The 12,668-nt window shown below is 41.5% G+C and overlaps 1 long non-coding RNA gene across 1 annotated transcript; it reads left to right on the top strand.

The window, feature by feature from the left end:
• The first annotated feature begins 4,562 nt into the window (after window positions 1–4,562).
• On the top strand, window positions 4,563–5,154 carry LOC118241758 (uncharacterized). Its single transcript, XR_004776347.1, has 3 exons — window positions 4,563–4,579; window positions 4,663–4,768; window positions 5,108–5,154. It is a non-coding gene; the product is annotated as an uncharacterized LOC118241758 (long non-coding RNA).
• Window positions 5,155–12,668: the final 7,514 nt, after the last annotated feature.

A 12,668-nucleotide genomic window follows, 5' to 3' on the forward strand; every position in this document is an offset into this window, starting at 1 on the left:
TGTCAGGTTGTAGATGTAAAAAGAAAAAACAACAACACAGATTTGTAAATCAGTTAAGTAACTCTCTCACGTTTTTTTTTTTTTTTTATCTCATATACAAGGTTTAAAATTATTTAAATTTTTATGGTTTCAGTTTCTGTTTAAATTGCATATTAAAGTGTATATTAATATAATATTTCTAATTTTCTAAATGTATGCTTTTGAATCATGCATCCATGCACCATCCCCTTCTATGTGACTAATGTGACTAATATGTAAACATTCATGTTCTTCTTCTCCCCCACCCCCGTGCTTCATAAATGGATAACTGAAACTTTGTGATTTCACCAAAAGAAATGCCAAACCATCATTTCTGCTTGCCAACCTTCTCAAGAGGCCAAAAATAATTAGTCAGTTTCCATTAAGTAAAATTACTAACCACTTGGGCAAAGAATGGATTAGCATCATTTCTTATGTAAGTTGAATCAATAAGAATGATCTTTTTCTTCTAGCATCTCAATTGCTCTTTTTTGGTAGTATTTGTGAAGTTGATTTAAAGGCAAGAAGACATGTGTACTCATTACTTCTCTTCCTGTGTTGCAATTTGACACTTAGTGAATCCACAAAGATCAAGAAGTACAAGAAGCCAAGCGGAATCTATATTGGCAGTTCAATAAATGCCACCATATTCAATTGCAAATCATTTAGGGTTAGAGCCATTCAGAGTACTTAGACAACACTCTGGCAGAGTTTCCTCAATGACCCATTAATTGTTCCATGGGGATGTGGCAAGCTTGTAACTACCAGGCTTTTTCATGCATTATGGTCCTTTTGAGTTTCTGAAGCCACTTAGGCAACAATATCCCAATCTGCACTCTAAAAACCCAATAAACGCCAGCTCAAAAAACCACAGATGTTTTCTCTGTTCACCCCTCTGATGATGCACTGAAGTCCTGAGCTACCCATTTACAAGGCACCCACACCAGCTTCACCACCCAGACTGGAGCGATGGGCCTAAGTATGGCCCCAGTTCTTCCATTCCTGAACATCATGTCCTCGTGTGCAAGCATCCGGTGCGATTTATAAGCCCTTGTAACAAGCGTTCTCTTATCATGGTAATTTCAGAAGGGCTTGCAGGGCACAAGGCTTGAGGAGTTCTAGGGCTCTATGCTCTGATGTTTAACACCCCTCACTCCTAACCCCGATTTACCTGTTGAATGCTAGCAGGTCTGGACAGCACAGCACTCAGAGTTACTGATGGATGAAACAACAAAATGATCAAAACCCCAACACAGATCCTGCTGTGCACATACGGTGGCACGCAGAGTGCTGGTGGATGGACCGGACTACTAAACGGTTATAAACTCGTGCTGGGTAACTCACGATAGGATGCCCCCACCCGACAGCCCTCCAAGGAACTCTATCAAACATGACCTGTGCTGTTGTTTTTTTTGTATTCAAATTTGTCTGCTATAACAAACACAGGAGCTGCAGATACAGTCTCTGTGGGTGGTATAGCGATGGCTGTCAGTACCGCAGTGCAAGGCCCTGAGGCTACAGCTGCTGTGCTCTTATCTCCTGTTAGGATGGTGGTGTCAGTCCAATTCATCAGGTATCACGAGACTGCACCGTCATGGCCTGATAAAATCTAACCTCAAAAGCATTTCTGAGCACCAGCCACCTAGTAGAAGCCATTCACTACTCAATAAATAATGTATTATACTCATGAATAGGGTTAACTGTTTTATAATGTATAATTTTTTAATATAATTTTATAATATATAATTTATTATTACTATTTAATGTCACCTATTTTGACATATGATAATTTTTTAATAGGCATAATACAGAGAGGATCCTGTCATTGATGTAATGATGAGCAGGTGCCACTTACACTCACTAGGCATTTTATTAGGAACACCAAAACATCTGTTCACTCAGCTAATTAACCAATCAGCTAATCCTGTTGCAACGGTGCAGTGAGTACACTCATGCAGATGTGGATCAAAAGCTTCAGTCACATCAGAATGTGATAAAACTCTGATTTTAGTATCTTTGACTCTAGGATGGTTGTGGGTGCCAGAATTGCTGGGTTAAGTGTTTTAGATATCACTGATTTCCTGAGGTTTCCCAATAGCTGCTGGCATTTACACAGAATAGTGGAAATAAACCACAAAATACATCCTGTGAAAGGCACTTCTGTAAATGGAAATGCCTTATTGATGAGAGACATCAGAGGAGAATGGAAAGATTAGTTCAAGCTGACTGTGAAGCTACAGTAACTCTCCCAGTGACAACTGTGAGCAACGAAGCACCTGAATGTTCTTCAGCCTGATGATTTTCAATTTCTGCTGCAAGAAGCAGATGGTAGGGTCACAATTTGCTGCACACAGTGTGAACCCATGGACCCAGCCAGCCTTGGGTCAGCAGCTCTGGTTGGTGTTGCTGGTGTTCACCCTGGTGGTGATGAATGTTTTGCTGGCACACAGCACACACCGTGATAGCAATCAAGTGTTACTCGAATCTCACAGCGTTTCTGAGCATTTTGTGCCTTTATGACCACAAGTTAAACATAATATAAAGCTCATTGTCAGCATGATAATGTGTCATGTCACAAAGCTCAAGTCATCTCAAACTGGTTCCATGACTATTCCAATGAATCTAGTCTCTTTGAGTCCAGTCCCCTGCACATAGTTACGCACGTCATTTGTGTATGTTTATAAACCCCTCAGTTTGTAGAGTGAGTTGTTGGGTCATTGCCACCAGTCAGTGCTTGTGTTTGTGATGACGGTTCCTGTGTAAGTTTATGTTTATTGTACAACGTTTCATGCTCGTGTTTATGTCCTTGTGATTTTTCATTGTTTATTTCGCGCTGCACTGGTTTGTCATGTGTGAGTGTCATTATCGTCTATCGTTTGTGTTTCGGGTGAATAAACTGTCTATGTCACGAGACGCTTCTGCATCTGCTCCTTCCCCTGCGGCACTCGGGCCATCACAGCAGAGTAAAAATATGCACCTGACAAGTCACATGATGTCATCATATCAACAAATGTCTTCCATGTGAAGTCCATGCCATAAAGATCTTGGAGATGGAAGATCATGAAGAAATAAGATCTTCTCCTGTATCTGTATAGTCTTCCTAATCCTCATCCTGTCCTGTGAGTGCACTCTCTATGCACCTGGATCAAGAATGACCACCGTGAGCTCATTCTAGGCCTCTGGTCAGGATACTCTCCCTAGTAAACCCAATCCTAATCTGCAGTAGAATTTAGTGACCTTCCTTTTATTGGATTACTATCACATCCCTAGAAAACTACAACAGAATGACCTTATCAACTGCTTTTACAGAAGCCAAATGTACTCTTGTAAAATTATGGAGCCTTCCACTACCATAACCTTCATTTCTTGTTTCAGGGACATGATCTTTGGTGCATGCAATGGCTAGGATAAATAACGCCCTTGGTCGGACTTTATTTATTGTATCTAATTAGAACAAAGTGCCCTTTATAAATCAGGTGACTTTTTCATGTCTTTCAACGGGCCATAAAATGTTTACTTTTTATCACTCGTATCACTTTTATCACTTTTATTCAGACTTATTCAGTCATATTTTCACACAGGTGAACTAAATTGGGTGAATCTTGGACCTTGGTGTACATGGATTGTGACGGCCCGAGAGCCGCAGGGCAAGGAGCAGGACGTTCAGACTCCCTCAACGGTAATAGATGTTTATTGTGAAACAGAAGACAAGGGCACTCACATAAATGGTGTAAACGTAGTACATGAAACATCGTGAAACACAAACACTAACTAGCAACGATACACGTACCTTTAGGTTGACTGACAATACAGCGCACACCAATGTCGGTTTAAATACACACAGACAATATACACTAAACCATCTGCAGGTGTGCGCAGACATCTGGGGCATGGCTACAAACAAAACCATTACAGTGATTTCCCACTGCATGCGGCGGGCCAAATCACGTGGCCAGTGAAAAGAGGAGCAGTTTGTGACATGGATACTATGTGTTATACATTGATGTAAAATATACTTTTAAATAAAATAAATACACACACACACACACACACACACACACACATATATATATATATATATATATACATACATATATATATATATATATATATATATATATATATATATATATATATATATATATATATATATATATATATATATTAGAGAACTAAACAAAGTGCAGAATTAACAGAACAAAAACAAAAAGGCACATGGAAAAAAGCAGGAAGTAAACAAACAGATGCAAGGCCGGAGTTGCCATGGGAACTGTGACACCAGGGAGTGGCGATTGTGACAATCCAACATAGATTTTTGGATGCAACATAGAAAATGGGACATTGAGATCGATCGTAATGGACTGCTTGTGTTGGGACAGAAAAGATCCAGCTCATATGTAGCGTGTCTCTGGTTCAGGGAGAGTAAAGAAGGGACGTGGAAGGCAGCCATGGCACCTGGAGCTCGATGTCACATCAGGGCTTGCATAATGTTCAGCTGGTTGGCATGACAATCATGCTAGAAGGGTCAGCTGTGCAAAGGCCAGGGCTTATGCATGTGGAGGTGAGTTCTGCAACCATGGGGAGGGCGCGGGTGGCAGGAGGTGGTCAGCTCTGTGAACTTGCTGCCTTTTTTTTGTTTTTCAGGCAAAGCCGTTTCACCACCTGTTAACATGTGTTAACCAGCCCAGGACCTGCTGTTTGGGCTACAGCCGCCTTCCTGTGCATCTCATGGTCCAACACACCCGATTCGGTACCGTCAGCATGAAGTGTTAAAAGAGGCAAGCTGTATAAAGCAGGGGTGCCGCGAGACGGCCACCACGAGCCACCTCCTGCCTCTCATTTTCATTCAGGAGTGGTTTACAAATCCAGTGGTGGTCTGTTCTTTGAATGGTGCTAACACACTCTGTGTACATGCGTGTGTGTGTGTGTGTGTGTGTGTGTGTGTGTGTGTGTGTGTGTGTGTGTGTGTGTGCACTCCCAGTTCATCTCAAAGCTGTCACACAATTCCTATTTTTTAATTTAAAGCTCAATTCAACTTCATGTACTGAAACTTCTCCTTTATTGTTTTGTTTTGTTTTTTGATCTCAAGCTGCAGGGCCCACCCGGGATGGAGGCATGGCTTAACACAGGCTTTGAGGAAACACCGCTACCACCTTACAATGAAAACTGCTAGAGTTTATTAAAAAGAACTTTATGGCAAGAGCAGAGGCGTGAGACATTTAAATCATGCACAGCATATATAATGATTATGTATTATTCATTGCATTATGTGATTTAATGATATACTGCAGTTTTCATTCTACATGCTGATATGAAATGTGTTTAGTCGATAGATAAGTCATGGAAGTGTGGAGTGATATCATTTGTATGCTGACTTGCTGACAGATGAATATTCTATAGCCTGAAGATGTGCACCGGTGCTGGAAGCGATTATGAAAATAAAGAGGAAACACAGGGCCACGTTTCTAATCTTTCGGGGCTGTCGAAAGATGGTCCTAATCATCCTACCCTTCTGCATAGCAGTGCACTGTCATTTCCATTTCATGACCAGGCATGAGACTACAGTTGCTATAGCTACCGTTTCCAGTTAGCCTTCACAAAAGAGAGGGAGAAGATGAAAAGGAACGAGGATGATGATGATGAACAGAGTGCGTGTGTGTGTGTGTGTGTGTGTGTGTGTGTGTGTTAGTGTAGGGGATACCATGTTACATAAGTGATGTTAAGCATAGACTTACTTACTATAAATCAGGTAATATTATTGGATGTGTTTTTCAAACTTCTGACATTTCTAACACTCTTTCCAAGGTTCTCACTTGTTATTTAAACATTTTCTTTTTATATTCTAAAATGCCATCCTTTCTCTCATATAAATAACATAAAACCACACAAAAGTGATAATGAAAGAACATATGTATTATATTACATTGTGACACAATATTATTATGTGCGTGTGTCTGTGTTTCAGAGTGAGACTGAGAGAGAGTGAGAGAGAGATGCTGTAGCATTACTCTGCGAAGTCTCTTTCACTCCCTCTCTCGACATCCCTGAGCCTGTGCTTTGTTAGAGCTTTGTAATGACACACACTATCAATGCAGCTTTTATCTGTTTACAAAGACACAAACAAACACACACACACACACACACACACACACACACACACACACACACACATACACACAGAAAGAGAGAGAGGGACTTTAATGAGGGCTACTCTCCCTCAGCACGCATGCGGGCACTCTCAGTTCCCCCCACACTCTCCGTTTGAAGAGGGCTGCAGTAACTGTCATGCTGAGGCCTCTCCCTCGCTACGCTAATCGACTCAGTGCTCCTGACAAGCCTCTCGCAGTGTGGCCAAATGCTCGCAGGGGTCATCTTCGCACCCTCTCTTCACCCTGCTGCCATAAACACACTCCAGCTCTGCTGCACCAGCCGTCAGGATCTGGCTGATAGCAAGAGCTGGATATATCAGCCAGCAAGATCATTCAGGATCTGTTTCCAAGACGCACAATAAGCTTAAACCTATACTTAAGAGTATTTTCCACGGGAATTTCCCGTAGGCAAGTCCAGGAAGCCAGGCCTTAAGGTGGCAATGAGCTGCACTGAACCTGAACTTTGGTTGTAAATCTGTTTTTATCCAACTTGAGCACTGTATCTCAGTGCAATTCCCCGCAATGTGCTGTGAGCTGGTGTTTTAAATTGATATTGTGACTAAGCTACAAGCTTAATTGATAAGCTCCCTGTAAATCTTTCATTGGCTGATGCCTTGGAAATGAGAAGTACTGATTTTTAAAATGATTTACTGAGCAATTTACCATACCTGTATATTGCCTTTTTTCCAGGAGTATTTCTGCTTGTCATGTTTAATACTATTATCTTCCACTCACCCCAGGATTTGGTGCTTTTTTCAGCATTGCTGAAAGCTGCTTTGAATTGAACCATTATGCTTTTCCAAGGGAGGAAAATCAATTTAATAGTATGTTTAATCAGGGACGAGTCACCCAGTAATATCTTGGCTTCAGGTCAGTCAATAGCAGGTTTAATGACGAGTGACTAACCTATGTGCTGTGAGCCAAGGTCACAACATACAGGCTGCTAGAGAATGTTAGGCTTGTTCTACTAAAAGGAAAAATGTTATTCAGGCATATGGAGGTCAGTTACAGGAGTTTAAATGACTATTCTATTTGTGCTTTCATGTTTAATGTGACAACCCTCCTTTTGCAAATGTGTGTGTGTGTGTGTGTGTGTGTGTGTGTGCGTGCATGCGTGTGTGTGTGTGTGTGTGTGTGTGTGTGTGTGTGTGTGTGTGTGTGAGAGAGCAAGATAAAGATAAAGATAAAGAACATGCTGCATGTATGACGTTTGTTGAAAGTGTACAAGCTGTTGCCTGGCAAAATTAAAAAAATAATACTCCTCCCAACATAGACTCTCTCTCTCGCACACACACACACACACACACACACACACTGCCGGTGCAAAGGTGGCAGTACCTTTCAGGTGAAATCAATCTCATGGCTTCCTAGCTTAGAGCCTAGCTATCTTGAGGTAAGGTAAAGGGCATCAGAGTGTTTCAGCATACCACTAGAACAGAACCTTGTTGGTCACGTTCATCAATAACACAATAACATGGCTCGATGTACCTCTGCTGTTCGGCTCACTTGACCTGACTGATGTGATTTATGTGATAACCCGCTCCACCTCCCACTGAGCTGGATATCTGAGAAGGTGCTGACGCACGTCTTTTGACAAAACGTATTAAATCATTCGCACGCACACTGGGTGCTTCTGAACATCTACTGGAGCTCCAAGCTAACGCAAGAATAACATAGCTGTGTTTGCCCTATTTAAGTAAACACCGACCTTCGACATTTCTGCATGTTGGACTATGGCGCCTTTCTCGTAAATGTAATGTAATGTAATTAACAGTAAGGCTTAATGTCATGTTGTGATGTCATTTAAAGGAAATAAAAAATAATTACATTTGGTTAATGATGAGCAGTTACAGGAAGTCAACATTTGAGAACATCCAACACTGCTTGTCTGTTTTTAATAAGATGTAGAGAATGCTTTTGATGTTCTTAGGACTGTCAGTGGCCCTGCAAGGGTTTCTAGTCATCTAGTTCATTTGGAGTTCTCGTTGGCTTTCTCTGCAGTGTGGTTTAATGTAATCTGGAATTTCTGGCCATAGGTGAAGGGTGAAAGATGAATGTGCCATTTTGTGTTAGCAACAGTGCAGAGTTAGCTTTATACCAGTCTAAGTGAACCATAGAATGTCCAATAGATCACAGGGCATGTTAGCAATGAGCGTATGCGACTGACCAACAGTTGGCCAAGGTCAAGGTGGAAAAAAGTGCTTTCTTGCATGTCTCTTTACCATGAAGCTAAGGTCTTACCTTTCTTATGCTGTATGCCTGAAAAGAACTTGTTTATTTCACGCTTGACTTACTAAACGTCAAATTCCCGCAAAGGCCAGCCTGTCGAATGACAGCAGACTAACTAATGCGCAAGCACTCTGAGAGTAGCACGTTAATTGAACATGCGTTGATTCCTGTAATATGAGTGAAAACATGAGGCCTAATGATCCTAACCAGAACTCCAAAACCCTGAAAGGAAGCAACACGCGTAGCAAACAAACGATCACACTGAGACACTGTGCGCTCGGGCTGTTGCCTCAACTGACTCGACCTGCAACATGCGTTTGAAGTGCAGGCAATGTGAGCTGCAGGTAGCACACATAAGAGTCACACATCATGTTGCCACATGTTGAAAAATGTCAGAAATGCTGTCAGACGTTAGCCAGATGAATTTATGGCAAAAATGACACGTGGGGACTGTGGGAGCCCTAGGCTGACAGCAAGTTTTAGTGGAAATGATAACAAATACTGACAGGTTTGTTAGTTAGGAAAGGCACACCCCAAGTCAATTTATCAAGTCTGGGCAGCAAGGTCTGGGCCACCATGATAAAAGAGGGACATTGGGTGCCAGGGCATTTATAGATCTTATTCATTTTGTATGTACACACAATAATAATTATTATTATTATATGGGTTAGTGGTTTTATGAAAAATATGAAAAGATATTAAAGGTATTCAATTTGGGAAGTGTGTGTGTACACCACATAAGGTATACAATTTGGGGAGTCCAAGCATTTTGGTTCAGGCTTGTATGTTCTAATGTGTCTGTGAACAACTTTGTTTTTCAAAGCTGTACCATATAGCTGAGTGGATCAGCTTTTGAAAGTGGCAGTGCAAGTCTCAGTCTTTACTGATCAATAACTCAGTGGGTTTAACCCTGTTGTAACATGTAGACACAGAACAAGATGGAGTGAACAAAACACAAAAAAGGGGTTTTAAATGAAAAGCAAAGAAAGTAACACAGCACCAGCAGTACAAACATGGCACAGACAAACTTTGGCAGTCAACCATGCAGCTCAAACACAATGCAGCACAGAGAGGCACCTGTGGAACTTAAATAGGGAAGTAAGATGAGGACCAGGTGCAGGGAATTAAATAAACTGCTGTGAATGTGAGAGTGATCATGAGGTGCGAATGGTGGATCTTCAGCTGATTAACAAATGTGGCGTGACACCTGGAATGTCACAAGACTGATCATTCTTTTTATGGCGCAATTATTGTATCTAGTAACCTCTACAATCGTTAATAACCAAATTCTGAAATCATGAAAAACTCCAGAATTTCATACAAATAAATAAGTAAACAGCAAAAACCACAACAGAATATTCTCTCAGAGGTGGGAACTGTTAGAGGTGTCCTACAACTCCTGGTGCAGCAAGCCCTTTTGAATGGAATATATATTTTCAGATAGGCAACGAGCAACAGGCTTTATACACTTTCTACAGCCTTTTCTCTGCAGCCAATGAGCTCGCAGGTAATTTTTTTTCCCAGCTAATGGGGTGGGAGAGTGGGTGAGGTTATTTATGAGCATTAACATATAGAACTGGTATGATTTTTCACTTAGCATGAACGCTGTAACCATTTCACCGGATGTACAATTAAACTAATCCTAATTAAATATATTAGAAAATGGATTTGGCCTTGATGTTTATACAAGATCAGCTCTTACACTGTGGGCCTTCCTGGTCTTTAACCATTGTGCGCATTGTAACACAAACTGTATTGTGACACAAATACATTCTGTTGTGCATTTGTAGACGTACTGTTGCATAAGTGCATACTCCATGCCACCCTCCCACTTCTTATCAGCCAGTCTCCATTCCTTATCTTTCTCCCCCAGCCTTGAAACTAAGGTTCCCTGGCTCCGCCTCCTGATGCTGGCTCACCCAGTTCTCCCGTTCACACAAGCCTACACTAGCTCCTGTGTAACAATCACCATCGGGTAAACATTATCACCGGCTGTATGCACAATAGGTTTTCCCAGGCACAGGTTAAAGGTGTGATTAAACCCAACATTTAGAAGCCAAAAGCCAGCAATGAATTTGTAGATTTTTAGTCCTAGTTAACAGGAGACCATGCCACCTTTTACCACCATATAATCATTCACTGCTATGTTGACATTGTTTGGCTGACAAATCTTTAGGCCTAAAATAATTAGGCTTAATGTTACTGACTCTGCACTGGAAATCCTAGAGTCTAGAGCCAAGCTCATAGGAGAGCGGCACTGTTCCAAATCCAAGACAGAGGCTTAACATCCCTCTCCCCAAAACAAGCATTCCAGCATAATGGTTGTGTTTTACTTATTGTAACAATCAGGATTTTGGCTCGAGTCTTTTAACACATCAAGTGTCACAAAAGCTAATGCCGCCGTGTAATCTTGTTGATCAAGGGATCAGAGTGCATTACACCCCTCAGCCTTATGAATACTGCCAAAGAGCAACCCTGTGTTGCTGCAGCTCGGTTTTGCTGGCAGGGAGGGTGGGGTGCCCTACCTATTTTAAGACACTTCAACTTATGCATACACATTTAAGTAACCATAAGAATTCCAATTTTGCAAGTGACTTGCTGTCGTTTTCCAGTTGTTTAGGTGCTAATCCACTCTTCGGACTTGGCAGTGTACCAACAGTGTGATTATGGTATTAGCCGGGCTTTTTAAACTCAAATCCTCCAGCAACTCCTACAGCCATTCAAGAGCACTGAAATGAAACTGATCTGGTTTTCCAGGTACAGTAGTGTTGTTGTGTGAGCTTTTATTCCAGAGAGCTCCTCGGCAGTGCAAAGGAGCTGTCAGCCAGAGTGATGACACCGCATTCCATATATGTACGTAAACCCACTGATGATGCCCAGCAAGCATGTTGGCCTGGATTGGCGATTAGCTAGCAAAATGAGATATAAAGCTGTGAGAACAATGTGATTGGGCTATCTTGCACTTAAACTAAATTTGGTTCTGATCAGGAGATAAACAAAATTGCATGTTTTTTTTTTTTTATCAGAGAAGGTCAAACCTGCACCCAAATGTCTGATTCGAACACTTTTCAAGAAGTCATTATCCATAGTGTTTATATGCATTTTTATCAACAGCCTTAATAATTTCAAACATTTGATCACTAAAGATTCAGTGCTATAAATTGTTCTTACTTTCATTAAACAATTCATTCATCTTAAGATGAAAACCAGATTGCATTTTAGGTGCCTTTCCTACAGCTACCCACATCATCCTGAAGTGTTCACAAACTTTCTTTCAGGTGTACTTGTGTTAGACAAAGGCTGCTGCCCTTGTCTGAGTTCTTGGTCATGGAGCTAACAAGCCTTGAAAGGGCTAGCACTGATTCATCCATTGTTCAGTGCCTTTGCACAGTCAAATAAATGAAATTCTCCCTTTCCACTTTAATCTGTATAAAGTAATAAAGCTGAATTTTGTAGATCAGAAGGAATTGCTTGATTTGTCTAAAAGCTACTAGTGTAAACCAAGAAGGGGAATTATTAATTTACAGAGGATAAAACAGGAGTCTACAACCTTCCCACAATTTTAGCATGATGCGTATGCTCGCCTATGCCCCCCCCACCGTTCTGTCCAGATCCATCTCTAGTCATCATCTCTCCCCCTCCTTTCCATGTCCGTGTGGACCCTTCCTGTAATTACCCAAACTTCGGAATGCTTCAACTGTGACCAGACTGCACCAATCAGACGGATAGATTTAGACTCATTGCAAAAGACCAAACTGTAGGTAGACTGTAATTACGGTCTTTTTTTCAGCTTGGTTCTTTAAGGTATGGATGAAAGACTACAGACAGATCTCTGGGCAAGCACATGGCCTCCAGAAATGTGCCTAGAAATCAGTTTTTTTTTTCTGGGAAACAGGGTGTGGTGTCACGTCTTTTATAGCACCCAGACACGTGCTCACTGAGAATGTTAGTCCGGAAGGGACAATGTGAGGAGAGAGAACTAGTGCGCTAACACACAATCACATGCAGATTACGTAAGCATGATACCCACAAAGAGCCATCAGCCATGTCTCAAGGCGGTATCGGGAACAAGACTGGCGTCCAGAATTGTCCACATCTCCAACAGTGTGCCAACATACAAATAAAGCATCTTTCACAACCTCTCTTGTACTAGTGAGTGGGTAATGGATTGACTGTGTCCTCACAGTTGGAAAAAACAAAGCTAACGTGTCTAGCGTGAATTTGTGCGTTAGAGGCGCATGCAGCATTGCAACATTTCAGTGTTATTCAGTA

This window comes from Electrophorus electricus, chromosome 11, assembly GCF_041902795.1.
Source record: "Electrophorus electricus isolate QZ-2024a chromosome 11, ASM4190279v1, whole genome shotgun sequence".
In the NCBI taxonomy this organism is placed as follows: domain Eukaryota; kingdom Metazoa; phylum Chordata; class Actinopteri; order Gymnotiformes; family Gymnotidae; genus Electrophorus; species Electrophorus electricus.